Genomic DNA, 16,208 nt, shown 5'->3' on the forward strand with positions numbered 1-16,208 from the left:
GGTGAAAAAATATTGAATAGTTTTTAAGGGGTGGCTGTTTTCCTTAGAGGCCTTTTTTTTTTAGAGCCTTGCGGTGACAGTTCCCCTGGTCAAACAGGTCAACTTAAATCATAAAAGTAAAAAAATTTCATTAGTTTAGAGTAATCTCTTGTGCTTGAACGATCGATTTTAAAATTTTTTGTTTTTGTTTGGATATGGCAGCGTTTTATGCTAAAAATGAACGTTTTGGTCTCTAGAAATTTCACTAAAAAATTTATTTCGCCGAAAAAAAAGTTTGCGCGTGAAAAGTCGATCGTTCAAGCACAAGAGAATTTCATTACGAACATTTTAAAAAAAATTTGAAGTAAATCGGTTCAGTAGTTTTCCGCCAATCCATGTCACCGCAAAGTCATTTTTCAAGAAACACCATTTCGAGATATTCGCGTTTAAAGTTTCAAGTTCAGTTCAAGGCCGCAACGAGGCGTGCGATTAGGAGCGCTGTAACTTTTTTTCTACTGCTCCAATCTCTATGAAAATATGGGAGAATGTTCTCAAGGAGTTGTTCTTCAAGATAAACCACTAAAAAAATTTTCGATTTTTTGAAAATAAAAAAGGTATATAACCCCTTAAGTAAACAGCGAAAATCACCTCAACCCCAACGATCGATGCAGAGTTGGAAAAGCTGAGTGAGTAAACCACCAAGAGTAATTGTCGAATTTGATTACAATGGGGAATCCGTGACATATTTTACCTTTTCTTTTGAATAATAGGTTAAATTGTATTTTCTTATGGATTGCATACTTTTGTTTTTGACTATCTTTAATTATGTATAATGATACACCACGCCGTGGTAGCAGTGATGTATTTTTATACCCTTGCAGAGGGTATTATAATTTTGTCCAAAAGTGTGCAACGCAGTGATGGAGACAACTCCGACCCTATAAAGTAAATATATTCTTGATCAGGATCACCTCCTGAGTTGATATGAGCATGTCCGTCTGTCCGTCTGTCTGTCTGTCCGTTTCTACGCGAACTAGTCTCTCAGTTTTAAAGCTATTGACTTAAAACTTTGCACACACCCTTCTTTCCTTTGCACGCAGTATATAAGTCGGAACGACCGGGATCGGCCGACTATATCCTATAGCTGCCATATAACTGATTGATCGGAAATGGTATAACTTTGGTGTTTTTAGAGTTAGAAAGTTCTAATTTAACATGAGAGCTATTTTTGGCAAAACAATACGACGTGCTTTCATAAGGATCGGCCGACTATATCCTATAGCTGTCATATAACTGAACGATCGGAAATGACCCAATTTTTGTGTTTTTGAAGATAGAAAGCTGGAACTTGATACAGATTCTATTTTTGGTCAGTTCACCCAACCTACCAAATTTCATAAGGATCGGCCAACTATATCCGATGTTTGCGATATATATCCGGTTTTATCTGCAAGGGTATATCAACTTCGGCCCGAAGTTTGCTTTCCTTTCTTGTTTTACTTTGATAGCTTTGTTGTTATCATGGGTATGTTTGACACGCTCTAGCTCAAGAAATACGCATCGTATCGAAATATCCCTTGGCACGTATATTCTACACATATGTAACTTTCATTTTATTAAAAAAAAAAATCAATTTTTTCAAAATAATCCAAAAGAACCTCCCCTTAAGTCACTTTTCCGGCAACTCATCAATTAAAGTCGAAAATTATTAATAATTTAATTATCAACCTTCTGTCCGAGTAGAGCCGCGGTTTCAATTTCACCTTTTCGGCTTTGGGATAATTAAATCCAATTAATTTAGATTAAGGTTTTAACTTCACCCTTCCTCCATAATAGTTAAATCCGACAATTAGTGTTAAGTCCAAGCCAAGGTCATGTCACCTTTTCGGCTCCGCAAATTCGATAATAGTTAAGAATTCAATATCGACGTACGAGCCACACTTGTCTAAATATACATATATAGACTGTCATCAATTTTTTTCCGCACGAGCACGAATTTTCCGGTACTTGTCCATTTCCGGTACTTGTCCACTTCGAGAAAATTGCTTCCCAATCCACTCAGGCTTCCGTCAATGTACACACGCCCGCGTCTACAGGCTGTCGGTTACTTCCGGTGGATACCGAGGTCTTCGCGGGTGATTATCTTCGGTGGCCTACCTTCAGAGACTTGTTTATGGCCATTTACATCCAAAACTCGCGGCTCACCCCGGTAGAGAGGTTGTTCCACTCACTGTCCAAAACAAGTGGTGACGCCCACGCCATTGTTTCTAAGGCTCCGCTTACCCATGAGGGGTTTGTCGCCGCCTGGCAAAGCCTCACAGACCGCTTTGAGAACCGGCGGCTATTGGTCAACAGCCAGTTGAAAATCCTTTGCAACATCCAGGCTATTTCTCATGAGTCCGGGGTCGCGCTGAAGGAGCTGCAAGCCACCATTCAGAGTTGTCTGACAGCCCTAGCAATGTCCGCCATCAATGTTGAGGCTTGGGACTGCCTCCTGGTATTTATGATTTCGTCAAAGCTCCCCAAAGTTACACTTTCTATGTGGGAGCAATCCGTATAAGGCCGAATATAATAATAAGGCCGAAATTCCAACATGGAAGGAATTAGACAACTTCCTGACAGAGCGCCATTGCACTCTGGAGGCAATCGACGACGTCAGGCCTAGTGGCTCCGGGCAACTTCCGGCAAGGTCGGGAATTCCTACTGCCCCTGCTCGGAGGCTCAATTCATACGAGACTCGAGTGGTTCCGGGCCCCAAGGGTTGCAATCTCTGTTCGAGGGAGAACCACTTCATTCGCTTATGTCTGCGGTTGCTAGAAATGGACGCAAATGGGCACTCGGACTACATTAAAAGGAAGCAGTTATTTTTGAACTGTTTTGCTCGAGGGCACCAGCAACGAGACTGCACGAGCGCCCATACCTGCTTCACATGTCACAGCCGATACCACACTCTCCTGAACCGCGGCAATCCGTTCGCCACCGCTCCAAGTCCACTTACGACAGCAAGGGCTCGACCCGCACAGACTGTCAGAAGCACAAATAGCTCAGACAATCAGTCGGATGTGCAGGTGTGCTTCGCTTCGGGGTCAGGAGCCGTCCTACTGGGCACGGCCCTTATCAACGCACGAGCACTGATAGACTCAGGGTCCGAAGCGACCTTCATAACGGAACGCCTGTTCAACCTCGTCAAGCCTCCCTTCAAGACGATTCAAGCCCAAGTTTCCGGCCTTAATCAGACCATTTCCGCGCAGGCTACTAAATTGTGCCATTTCTCCATTCGCTCGCCGTCTAGACCCGGGCTACAATTAGAGACTGCGGCTTACGTTCTTCCGCAGTTGGCAGGAAATCTGCCATCATATCCGATTCCGCGAGATCGTCTCAAGGGGCTGCCCGACATTCCCCTGGCGGACCCCAACTTCTTTGAGAGCTCCCAAGTCGATGTGTTAATAGGAGCTGACATTCTTCTGTCCATTCTCCTCGGTAATGCCAAGGCTAACATCTTCGGGTCGCTTCTCGGTGAGGAGACCATTTTTGGATGGGTGCTGAGAGGCCCATTATCTCCAGCCAACCCCCGCAGCGTGTCCGTTTTTTCCACACGAGTGGCCTCCAGCCTCGGTGACTCACTGGATCAGCTCCTCACCAAATTCTGGGAGGTGGAAGATGTGCCCACACAGATAAGTTCGGAATCGGATTCAGTTTGCGAGCACAATTTTGTCCAGACAAGGAGAAGAGACGAAAGTGGCAAGAACGTTGCGACGCTGCCCTTACGCGACCCCGGGCAGAAGGGTTCCGAGCTAGCGGCTTCACGGTCCTTTGCTCTTGCGCAGTTCCTGCGTAATGAACAGCGCCTGAAGAAGGACCCGCCCCTTAAGGCCCGCTATGACTCGGTAATTCAGGAGCACATCGACTTAGGCCACATGACCGAGGTCTCTACCGCGAGCAATTCGGCTACCTACTATCTTCCACATCATGCCGTCTTCAAGCCCGAAAGCACGCCACCAAGGTGCGGGTGGTCTTCAATGCTTCGACCCCGTCCGCAAACGGGACCAGTCTGAACGACATTCTTTACGTGGGCCAAATAACAAGTCAAATAGCAAGTCAATCCTGGCCGACATTCCGAGCGACCACCTCCTTCGTGCTGATTTCCTCGACATCGATGCAGAGAGCACGGCCAAGACACTCGGCGTGCGGTGGAAAGCGACGACTGATGAGTTCTTTTTTGTTCCGCCAGAATTGACTTCTGGCTCGTCTTTCACGAAGCGCCAAGTCCTCCCCAAATTGCCAAATTGTTCGATCCAGCAGGTTGGCTCGCTCCTTTCATTGTTCAGGCGAAAATGTTCATGCAAGACATTTGGCTTCTGAATCTAGGGTGGGACGACGCCCTCCCTCAAGATTTCTGTCAGCGATGGGTTGACTTCCTTAAGAATTACTCGGTGCTCGATCAGATTCGTGTTCCTCGGTGGGTCGCGTTCCGACCACACCTAAAGGTCGAACACCACGGGTACTGCGACGCTTCACAGAAGGCGTACGGCGCAGCAATTTACGTTCGTGTCGAGGTTGGGTCCACGGTAATAGTGACCCTGCAGACTGCAAAGACTCGAGTGGCCCCAGTTAAAAAGGTGTCGCCACCGCCGTTCTGCCAAAGATGCCAGGGACCGCGACTGCCCTATACTGCCTTGCCTATGTTTATCGAGTTCTTGCCTATGTTTATCGCTTCATCCAGCCCGCGCGGAAGATTCGATCCCCGTTCGAAGAGCACCTGACAGCTAATGAGGTTACGTCGGCTAAACGTCTTCTAGTTTCCGTCACTCAGCGCAGATACTTCGTCTCTAAGATGGGCTGCTTAAGCGAAAAGCGTCCAGTATCGGCATCCAGTCCGATTCAAAATCTGAACCTCTTTGTGGATTCGCAATGCCTTATGAGAGCTTGCGGCCGGGTCACGTCCTCTGAGCTTCTCCAATATGACGAACGGCACCCTATAATCCTTCCGTACGACTGACATCTGTCTCGACTCCTAGTTCAAATTACGAATCGCGCCACGCTGCACGGTGGCAATCAGCTGATGATCCGTCTGATCCGGGCCAAATTCTGGATTCCAAGGGTGAGGAATTTGGTCAAGTCCGTCGTCTATTCTTGTAAGGTATGTGTCATCCACAAGAAGAAGTTGCAGACGCAACTCATGGGAGAGCTACCCAAGGAACGGACGTCCTTCTCGCGCCCATTCACGTACACCGGTGTGGTTTATGCCGGTCCTTTCGAGATAAAAAACTATACGGGGAGGGCTTGTCTCATCACAAAGGGTTATGTGTTGGTGTTTGTGGGCTTCTCCACTAAGGCCATCCCTTTGGAGCCTACGTCGGACCTTATGACCGAGAAATTTCTGGCGGCTTTCGCACGGTTCGTGTCCCGGAGAGGATGCCCCCGTCAAGTGCAGTCCGACAACGGGAAGACCTTTGTGGGGGCAGCTGGCCTGCTATCCTGCGATTTTTTCCAGAGCCTAAAAGGGGCTGTGACTGGTGCCTATAGTCACCAGCAGCTTCTCTGGCATTTCATTCCTCCGGGAGCTCCCCACATGGGGGCCTGTGGGAAGCAGGCGTCAAGAGCTTCAAGACCTTGTTCTACAAGTCCACCGCCACGCGGGAATACACCTTTAAGGAGCTGGCTACTCTTCGGCGAAGATCGAGGCGTGCCTGAGTTCGCGGCCACTCGCGCCAATGTCCGAAGGCCCTGCTGATCTGTTGTCTCTTACACCGGGGCACTTTCTTGTGGGAGGCCCACTTCTCGCCACGGATGAGCCCGAGATAAAAGGGGAATACCACTTCCATCATTAATCGCTGGCAACACCTGAAGGCTCTTCAGCAGCAATTTCGGCTGCGATGGAAGGAAGAGTACCTCAAGGAGCTCCATTAGTGGAATAATAAGGAGGACAATCTTCCGTCCATTGAGTGGCGATTAAGCAGGGTTGTCGCGGTGTAGCCAGGATCCGATGGCCATGTCCGCGTCGACATCCGCACCGCGCGAGGGCTCGTCAAGCGGCCCGTTGCTAAGGTCGTGCTTCTTCCGTTGGAAGCGTCCGCCTACCCACAATAACTAAGCATTTCTTCCGCTCCAATGTTCCTGTCCTTTGTGCTGTCTCGTACCTCTGCCCGTACTTCCAAACAATAATTCACACCGATTCTGATAACGTTATTTGTTCCTTCATCATATTTCCGCCAGTCATAGTCAACACTATGTCGCCACGCCCACGCAACGCCCAGTCACTGGAGAACAGATGTACTCGAGGTATGCAATCCTACCGATGCACAGTGGATGATTCCATAGGCCAAAAATAAAAAAAGTCATAGCAACAAAAATTTACGAAAAGTAAAAAAATCGTTACTAAAATGTGCAAGCTTCTTCATTGTATACCAGATCTTTCTGGAAATCTAACGGTTCTTTCTAAAAATAGAATTGAAGCTGTGAACACGTGTTCTTTTGTAAAGCGCAGCTGCACGCATCACGAATATTTCACAACAAAAGTATACTTCAAAGTTTTCAGTCAACTAATTACGCTGATCAATTTATATTAAATAAAATGGATTTTGAAGTTAAAGATATTCTTTTTAAGTTTCAATATTTATAAACGCTAACTTGTGTTGTCGTTATTAAAAAATTAATTATTCACTTTAGTATCTTTTGTATTCGTCTTTTTTATGTTTACGTAAAGTTTTAATTGTGATCCCCCGAAATCCCCCGATTCAGTGTATGTTTTATTCAGTGTATTTGTTAATATATTAAGGTATAAAAAAAGGTAAAGCTAGCTGCCGATATTTGCGGCTGTGTCATCTCTAATTTTCTTCAAGGTCGGTGCAGCTGTTTTGCATTGTAGTTGTGTTGTCTTTGTGTTCGTCTTTCGCGTTTTATGTTCTTATTAGCTTTAAACTTTAATTTTAATAGCGTTTTTTTTTATTAATTTTATTATTAACTAAATAATTATTAATTTAATTTTGCTAGCTGACTCTTCTTAATGTGTCTTCACTCGGTTGTACATATTCAATTATTGGTGTACAGCAATCGGCACCAATGCAGAAAAATTACGGAAGGTCATCGATCACGTAAACAGCAGTATTGAAGATATTGGCTACGTATCCGAGATGGGCGTGCTAACGAAATGTATTGGGTACATTTGCAAAAAAATTGATTTTTTTTGGAAACAATATAACCGCAAAAAGGCATCAGTTTTTAAGTTCCAATCTAATTGGCTTAACGAAAAGGAAACAATTTTAATGAATCGCTCTCCTAGTAAGCCTCAAGAAATGATCAAAACTACTCAAAGTGGACGTCCAAAATAAAGTCTAGCAGTGTGCTCAGAAAGAACGAAGCGGCGACGGATAGCAGAAATATCAGAGGTCAATCAGTCCGCTGCGGATGACAAACGTTGGGCTTGCAGGCAACCGAATCCTTCGACTTTTCCAGCAAAGGAATGTGAAGTAGTAGCTCTTATAACTGAAGCTAATTTGAGAAATCGAATTGTTTTTGCTTTTGTTTAATTATGTTCATTAGATGCAATAAAAATCTAAAACAAAGTCTCAAGCCTCTATCTTCAAAAATACCAAAGTTTGTATTTATACCAAATACCATTTCCGATCGTTCAGTTATATGGCAGCTATAAGATATAGTCGGCCGATCCTTATGAAATTTAAGCCGATCCAACTGACCAAAATTAGAATCTGCTCGAAGTTTTAACTTTATCTAAAAAAGCACAAAAGTTGGGTCATTTCCGTTTCTTCAGTTATATGGCAGCTATAGGATATAGTCGGCCGATCCTTATAAAATTGGGTATGCACAAAACTTATAAAACACACAAAATTGGAACTCTCTAACTCTAGTAACACCGAAGTTATACCATATCCGATCAATCAGTGATATGGCAGCTATAGGATATAGTCGGCTGATCCTTATGAAATTTGGTAGGTCGTATTATTATGTCGTACAAACTCTTTTGCCTGAACTCTCTAACTGTAAAAACACCAAAGTTAGAGCATTTCCGATCAATCAGTTTAATGGCAGTTATATGATATAGTTGCCCGATCTGGCTGATTTTAACATATTATCTTAGAATAAAAATATTTTGTGCCAAGTTTTAAGTACCTACCTTGACTAGAAGTATTTTTGGCCGCTCTTTTCATACAAGCCGGACCACTGTGCGATACCGAGTCTGCAATGGGATCCATCCATTGAAGAAGTGACGACGCTCAAGAGGAGCACCGATCACGGAGCGCGGGAGACAGGACACGGAGTGTCTCGGCTGGCGCCCGGCCGTCATCCGCCAACTCCCGGCGCGGTTCGGGTGCTTCTCGGCCTTCGTCCGCCACTTTCCGGCACTCACAAGCCGATCCACGGCTACCGACTTCCCGGCGCTCGTCGGTAACTCCTCGGCATTCTTCCGCCGAGGCTTTGCGCTGGCTTGGTGCAGTTATTATTATGCGCCGGCTTTGTCTCTGCCGCGGCGCTACGGCTCTAATTTACAGTTTCATTTAGTCGGGGTCAGACTATAAATAGTCCGCCACTCATCGGTTGCCGTCCACCGCTCCATCGGTGGTTCCATCTGCCAGCGACGATCTCCGTCTTCCTTGGCGCGGATATGTACCTGCGGATCATGCAGCCGGGCTGCCAGTGGCCCAGAGCACAGTTTTTGGCTGGGTCGTGTCCGGAGCCTGTCACCAGCCGTAACAACGAGGGAGCTGTTGCAACCCGAGTGATTGCAAGGGGGGCGGGATGTTTAGATGAGGGGCCGTTGTGCCGCTCAGCTGTGCATAACAGCGCATCCGAGCTGAAGAGCGCACCCACGTTGAAGAGCGCACCCGCGCTGAAGAGCGCATCCGCACTCGCCCCTCTGTGCACTCTTTCTCGCTCGTCGGCCGTCCGCTTATTTTTCTAGTTAAGTTTGAGTCTCTTGTAAGCAGCGAACAAAGCTGAATGCGTATAACCCGATAACGCCCCCGACTTTTATTTCATCCTTTTTTCCGGAATCTTTTGCGGCAGCAACGCCCCCCTACAACACCCATCGTTTAGTGTGGCCTCTACATGGAAGGGAGGGTATATACGAAGGACCACAACATCTAGTCTTTCATTTATTAGTGTCAGTAGAATCAATCGCCGAAGGATCGGCCTACTCCTACCGCTTTCCTTTCCACATTCTTTATCTTTGTCTACGACGATTTCCGTAACGGTCACGAGTGAGGCAAGCCGTCCCCAAGTAGATAGAGGGGCACGGCGGAGACCACCTGTGCAGTGTTAGAGATAGTTTACTGTACCTAACCTTATGACTAAGCTGTACGCGTTCGTTACAGTTGTTATGGCGCCCATCGTGGGGCAGGACAATGGCCGGACTATGTCAAGATAATGCCCAAGCGAATGCCCAGACCACTTTCCCTTCTCCTTTCTTTTGGCCACTTCCCAAATTTATTATTTTAAGTAGAGCAGCGCTTGTGTATGTAGACCAGTGGATTATTGTGACTCTGAGTGATATCTGACACAGACCGTGGATATACTGTACAGGATGTACAGTATACAAGGAGAACGAATTCCAATCAAATCCAAATCAAAAGGTGACTGTGGCATAGGACTTAGCGGCGGCGGCGACTGGTACACCCGGAACAACAAACAGGAGACGCCGACGTCGAAGCCTGCGGAACCAGGATGAGGAGCGAGAATACGGAGCTGTATTGAGATTAAGCCATTGTATTTTGGGAAAAGCTTCTTAATAAAGAGTTTGGAAAGTTCTATGCTAGTTGTAATATTTCTGGGCTCGGCCAATCACGTCGAACTATAAATTCGGTGGAACAGACCCGCAAACTGTGTGAGCTAGCTGCGGCAAACTGTGGCGAGCGGAAGCAGAAAAACAGTTCGTTACATAGCATCATGGAAACCCTATGCAAGCATAAGTTTCCCAAAGCATGTCTGTCAGAGTGGCTTGAAACAAATGATACCTGTCCAAATTGTAGGCAAAGCTGTCCATGAGCTTCGATGATAGATAGACAATGAACTCCATCTGAGCGTAGGATGCCGAGTAACATACAGACTGTCCAGGATTCTAACCAAAATCATTCCAGAGCCATTCCAAGATTTCGTATAAATACTAGATCACAGGTTTCTAACAACCCAACTACAAATAATCAGCGAACCAGAGGAGGTAGCTCGAACCCCAGGCGCGAGACCGTACAGAGGAAGAGGAACGCATTCATCCATTTATGCCCAGCTCAATGGAAATCTATAGAGCAAGTATTGCAGCCTCCATTGGTGACCAAATAACCACAGCTATTAAGAATTTGAATATATTGTCTCGAGACCCGCGAGAGGAACCCCAACTTTAGTGTTGCAACCTCCATTACCACGAGTCAGTATTGCTAGTAATGCACGCACCAACAGCCAAAGATTTCGACCGGCAAATAGCAGGACATGTGATCTTTCACTAGAGCAACCAGATAGGATTTCTAACGTCATTTCCTATTGGCGTAGCAAGTTCAGTAGTACGACCAACGACCTTCCAATCGAAGATTTAATTTACCGAGTCAATTGTTTAGCTTCTCAGTGCATTAATGGTAATTTTCCTTTGCTAAGCCAGTTTGCTCATCTTCTATTTGCTGGACCAGCACTCTCATTCTATTGGCATATCCATAGAACTTCCGAACACATGAATTGGTACGAATTGTGCAGTCACTTGCAGGAGAGATACCAGGATCAGAGATCAGACCGAGATATTATAAATGCTATTCGACGCAGAAAGCAAGGAGCGAGTTTTGATGAATTCCTTGACTCCATATTATCAATATCCGATTTATTGCGCGAACCAAAGTCAGATGGCGACATCGGTATCGAAGTCAGAAACAACTTAAGATCAGACCTTAAACTAGAACTAGTACATGTAGATACCCCAGATTTAGCTAGTCTGCGAAAGGAGTGCCATAGGCACGAAGAATTTTATCGTAACTTTCGTATGCGGTGAACGACCCGACCCGTCATGAGTAAGAATTTTGTAGAAGCACTGAGTGCCCATCAAGAGTCCGAAGAAATTCCCGTCGAGATCGAAGAGGAATTTCTACGTCGGGTTTTAGATTAGGTTGCGGTTTGCTTGGGACGTACAACCCGAACTCTGGCAGGGATGTCCGCCGCAATCCGAGAGGGAATGTGCGCCAGTAGCCTCGGACCCAGCACAAACTCATTCCAATATCAATGAATCACAAATCAAATCTACAGTCTCAAGGCCAATTAAGCCTTACCACATCCGCCTCAAAGAATACCAACAACGTAGAATTATTCACTAATTCCTATTCTTCTGCAAGAAGAACAAGATCATCTCTACGTATACGCGATTTTTGGAATAAAAAGAAGAGCTTGCGAAGCTTTACCATTTCGTCCATTGTAAGAAAGAGGATAGACATACGAGCATTTACCATACTTTCCATTTTTGGAAAGATATTTTTGGCTCTGCTAGACAGCGGAGCTAACAAAAAAGTTATTGGAGGAAACTTAGCACATCAAGTTTTATCGCAAAACCCCTTTCGTAGTAATTAAAAAGGAATAGTTTGAACCGCAGATGGGCAATCACAGTCCGTAGCAGGTTTCATTAAAATTCCTTAAACGTACAACTCCACATCATCCGATTTCACATTTTTAGTAGTAGCTTCAATTAGGCAAGACGTGATCTGCGGAATAGATTTTTGGAAACGTTTTGGAATATCCATTTTACATTCCAGTAATCTAAATGAAAGTTTCGTACAAGATTCCTTGCAACCGCCTCTAAGTCTCAAACAGCAGCCACAACTAAAGACAGTCATCCATTATTTTCCGTCGTTTGAAAAAGAAGGACCAGGATATACCTCCTTGATCGAACACAACATTGAAGTGGCTGACGCAAAACCAATCAGACAACGATTCTACCCAATTTCTCCCGCTAGAGAGAAATTGCTGTGTGACGAAATAGATCGCATGCTTGAAATGGATGTAATTGAAGAAGCGACAAGTTCACCATGGTCTTCACCAGTTGTGCTTCACGTCAAGCCAGGCAAAGTACGTTTGTGCTTGGACGCTCGAAAACTTAACTCAGTAACCGTGAGGGATGCCTATCATATTCCTATTATGGAAGGACTCCTCAGCCGTCTCCCACCGGTTCACTGCATCTTTAAGATTGACCTTAAAGACGCCTTTTGGCAAATATGCGTCGACAAAGATTCTCGAGCAAAAACAACTTTTACCATACCGAACAGACCATTGTACCAATTTAAGCGGATGCCATTCGGATTAACGAACGGACCTCAAACAATGTGTAGGTTAATGGATCTGGTAATTCCGTACAATCTTAAGCAGAACGTATTAGTTTATTTAGATGATCTGTTGATCCTATCAGATAGTTTTGAATCCCACATGCTGCACTTATCCAAAGTAGCCACCCAATTACGTAAGGCAGGACTCACTATTAACATAAACAAAAGCCAGTTTTGTCTTAGGTAGACTACCTGGGTTATATAGTTGGGAAAAGTAGCTTACGAGTCAACCCAGACAAAAAATCTGCTGTTCAAGAATTCTCGATTCCACAGAATCAGCGGCAACTCAGACGATTCCTTGGAATAACTGGTTGGTACCAACGTTTCATTCCAAACTATTCCACAATTATATTTCTCTTGACCAAACTCCTAAGACGAAAACTATTGCAATGGAATCCAAAGGCCCAAGCAGCTTTTGAAGAAATCAAGAAGCAGCTGTGCTCTTCTCCATTTTTGAGTCATCCAGACTATGATAAGCCCTTTATAATGCAGTGTGACGTATGGTGTTTGAGGTAGTCACAGATCATAACCTATCCGACTTGAATGGACATCTTGACTAGATGGGCTATAAAACTTCAAGGGTATGGATTCACAATTGTTCACCGCAAAGGAAGTGAGAATGTTGGGGCAGACGCTCTTTCCCGAACGTAAAAAAGTTCAGCTGCAGATGCAATCTCTGCTAAAGTATGAAACTCTTCCACAAATCGACCTGGATTCAGACGCATTAAAGTCATCCCAATATACTTCGATGATAGAAAAATTCAAAAACGCCGATTTGAAGATTTTCAGGTTGTTGATGATTATATTTATTATCGTTGGAAAATCTTAGTTCCAATTCACTGAAATCGTAGTAATACACAATCAGTGTTGCCGTCAGCATGTTTCAGAAAAAGGCTAGATTGATTATAAAAAAAGGATAGAAAAGGACAAAAATTAAAACGGACAAAAAACAAGACAAAATATTTTTTCCATAAATTTTATGTAATATCACTCTTTATTGGTGGCCAAATCGTTTAAAACATCGTCAATGTCATCATTGGAAGCTTCTAAACTTTGATTTTCTGTAGATTGGTTGCTTCCAATAATTTTTGATTGTTGTTTAGGAATTTCATATTCATGGCAACATACGCCTTTCTTGCGTAGCCCAAACCTAAAAAAGAAAAAAACAATTTAAATAAATTTGTGAAACAAAAGAGTATTAAAATATTTATCTGATCGATAAAATCGTATTTCAAGTTTCTATTTGCAGTTGGTTGCGCAATTTGGGTTTTACCAAATTAGCTTGGCTAATAACACGCTGAACTTCTGCATTTGCACGACACATCCACTGCACCAGATACGGTGGATTTAGCCATGAATCACGAAACTTTTGCTTGTAAATTTCTTTTGGCATCTTTCCCGCCCAAATTTCACAATAAAAGTAACAATTGTATTAATCGATACATACGATATACGATTACAACAGGGTTGCATTAATTATCAAGTGCTGCTATTGATATAAAAGTAATGTACATTTGGATTACTTTTCAGCACTTTACACAAAAATGAAAAGCAGATAAAAAGGCCAGGCCAAAATAAAAAAAGGACAGATAAAAGGCTAGGGGATGTTTTAAATTTTTTTCCGGCTGACGCAGTTAAAAACCGGACAGATCTGTCCGGAAAAAGGATAAAACGGCAACACTGTACACAATGCAGCACACGATGAGCCTGCTTCAGCTCATTGCGGCATTGCCAAATGCGTGGACCAAATCAGCCGAAGATTCTATTGGCCCAACGTTAGGAATTATATAAAAAATGGCCAGGTGTGTCAAACCACTAAAGTACCGAATCGACCTTTAAAAGCACCAATGGGAGCTAAAGTGACGTCTGAACAACCGTTCCAACGTCTATACTTAGATTTCATTGGACCATTTCCTCATATAACATAGAAATACTGATTATCTTCGACCATTTGTCAAAATTCAAATTTTTGAAAGTAGTCGAAAAGTTCACATCAAGGGTACAAGTTTCGGAGTACCCGAAACCTTCGTTAGCGATAACGGTACTCAATTCAAGAGTCATTAACTTATTTTACAGGTGTATACGCCCCACAATCTAATGCAGCCGATCCTGTAAACAGTTCAATAAACGCAGCCCTTAGAGAATATATCAGAGGTCGGCACGGCCCTATCTCGGGGGCATAGGAAATTTCTCTGCCCGAGCTCTGCCACACACACACAGTATAAATGTGTGAAACGTCATGCTCAAAGCCTACTTTCTGCTATTCGTTACTAACACTAATGCGGTAAAATCATATCAATGTATTGGGGTGCCGATTACTGGCATATATCAAGGCAGACCAACGAGAGTGGGATACCTTTTAGAGCAGCGTAAACGCCGCCCTTAGAAATTTTATCCACCAATCAATAGCCATTTCACCTTATTTTGCAGTTTTCGCCCAGCATATGCTTAATCACGGCCATGATTTTAAATTATTACGTAATCTAAGCCTCCTATCCGAAGGCACTGCTAGATTATCCAGATCTGACCAATTTCAGGAAATCAGATCAAGCATCGATAAGTATGTTTCGAAAGCCTACGAACGAAACAAGCGTAGCTATGATATGACTTCAATCTTTTGAGGAAGGGCAAATTGTCACCAAAATAAACTTTGTATTAAGAAAAGCAGCTGAGCATTTTAACGCCAAGCTTGCTCCAGTTGGTATGAGACCCCGAATCGAAATGAAGTTAGGCCAATCTTGTTACTTGCTGGAGGACATGAATGACAAGGAAAGAAGTAAATATCATGCCAAGAATATTTGGTATTGGTGCACTCTCTAAGTGTTATCCAGTTTTAATGCAAGGGTGTTTTTCTTCGAATTAAACTGTTGAGGAGGGGTGTGTAGTTGCACCTTATTCCAAGGTTAAAAAAAAAAATATCAAGGCAGGCCAATATTTCTTTCCTTTATTGTATCCACCCAATAGATGGGAACGAAATTGCATTGACAGATGCAATGCCCACCCACACCCGCATGCACGGACCAAAGTAGGTGGAAAATCATAAGATTGCTCCGTTAGGAAGGGAAGCCTTACGAAAGCATGGAAATGGCTCATATCACGTTCTTAGCATCCCTTCTAATCTTTGGTCGAGGAAAAAAGAATCCGTCAGCATACTTTAAAAGTAAAGGAAAATTCTGCCAAGACACGTGTACTGCATAAAGAAGGAAACCCCATCAGTTAGTCAGGTATTTTCAGATGTATTCCTTCTCTTTTTGTATTAAAAAGTTTTGTTGTATTAATTTTTGTATTAAGTACAGCGAAAATCACTTCATCTTCTTGTGCCAAACGATCGATGCTGAGTCGGAAAAGCTGAGTGAGTAAACCACCAAGAGTAATTGTCGAATTTGATTAGAATAGGAAATCCGGGACATATTTTACCTTTCCTTTTGAATAATAGGTTAAATTGTATTTTCTTATGGACTATCTTTAATTATGTATAATGAACATGATATAAATTCTTTTACTTAGAGCACTTTGGATCCCAACATGTCAGTTAAACATCGGTAGTTACATGGGTAGTGTAAGGACTACATGGAAGGGAGGGTATAGATGCTACGGTTTTTCATAGTCCGGATTTAGGAAAACATTTTCATATCTACTGCGACGCAAGCAGTTATGGGATATTGAGCACGACCTCAAATTATATAAAATATAAAAAATGGAATTATATAAAAAATGGCCAGGTGTGTCAAACCACTAAAGTACCGAATCGACCTTTAAAAGCACCAATGGGAGCTAAAGTGACGTCTGAACAACCGTTCCAACGTCTATACTTAGATTTCATTGGACCATTTCCTCATATAACATAGAAATACTGATTATCTTCGACCATTTGTCAAAATTCAAATTTTTGAAAGTAGTCGAAAAGTTCACATCAAGGGTACA

The 16,208-nt window shown here is 43.5% G+C and overlaps 1 long non-coding RNA gene and 1 pseudogene across 1 annotated transcript; one reads left to right on the forward strand and one right to left on the reverse strand.

Annotated features, from left to right (window-relative positions):
• Positions 1-2,152: 2,152 nt before the first annotated feature.
• Positions 2,153-5,633, forward strand: LOC138926666 (uncharacterized; annotated as a pseudogene).
• Positions 5,634-13,244: 7,611 nt separating this feature from the next.
• On the reverse strand, positions 13,245-13,808 carry LOC138926731 (uncharacterized). Its single transcript, XR_011443348.1, has 2 exons — positions 13,558-13,808; positions 13,245-13,434 (listed from the first exon to the last, which is right to left on the reverse strand). It is a non-coding gene; the product is annotated as an uncharacterized lncRNA (long non-coding RNA).
• Positions 13,809-16,208: the final 2,400 nt, after the last annotated feature.

The sequence above is a fragment of the Drosophila bipectinata genome, chromosome 3R (assembly GCF_030179905.1).
Source record: "Drosophila bipectinata strain 14024-0381.07 chromosome 3R, DbipHiC1v2, whole genome shotgun sequence".
Lineage (NCBI taxonomy): Eukaryota > Metazoa > Arthropoda > Insecta > Diptera > Drosophilidae > Drosophila > Drosophila bipectinata.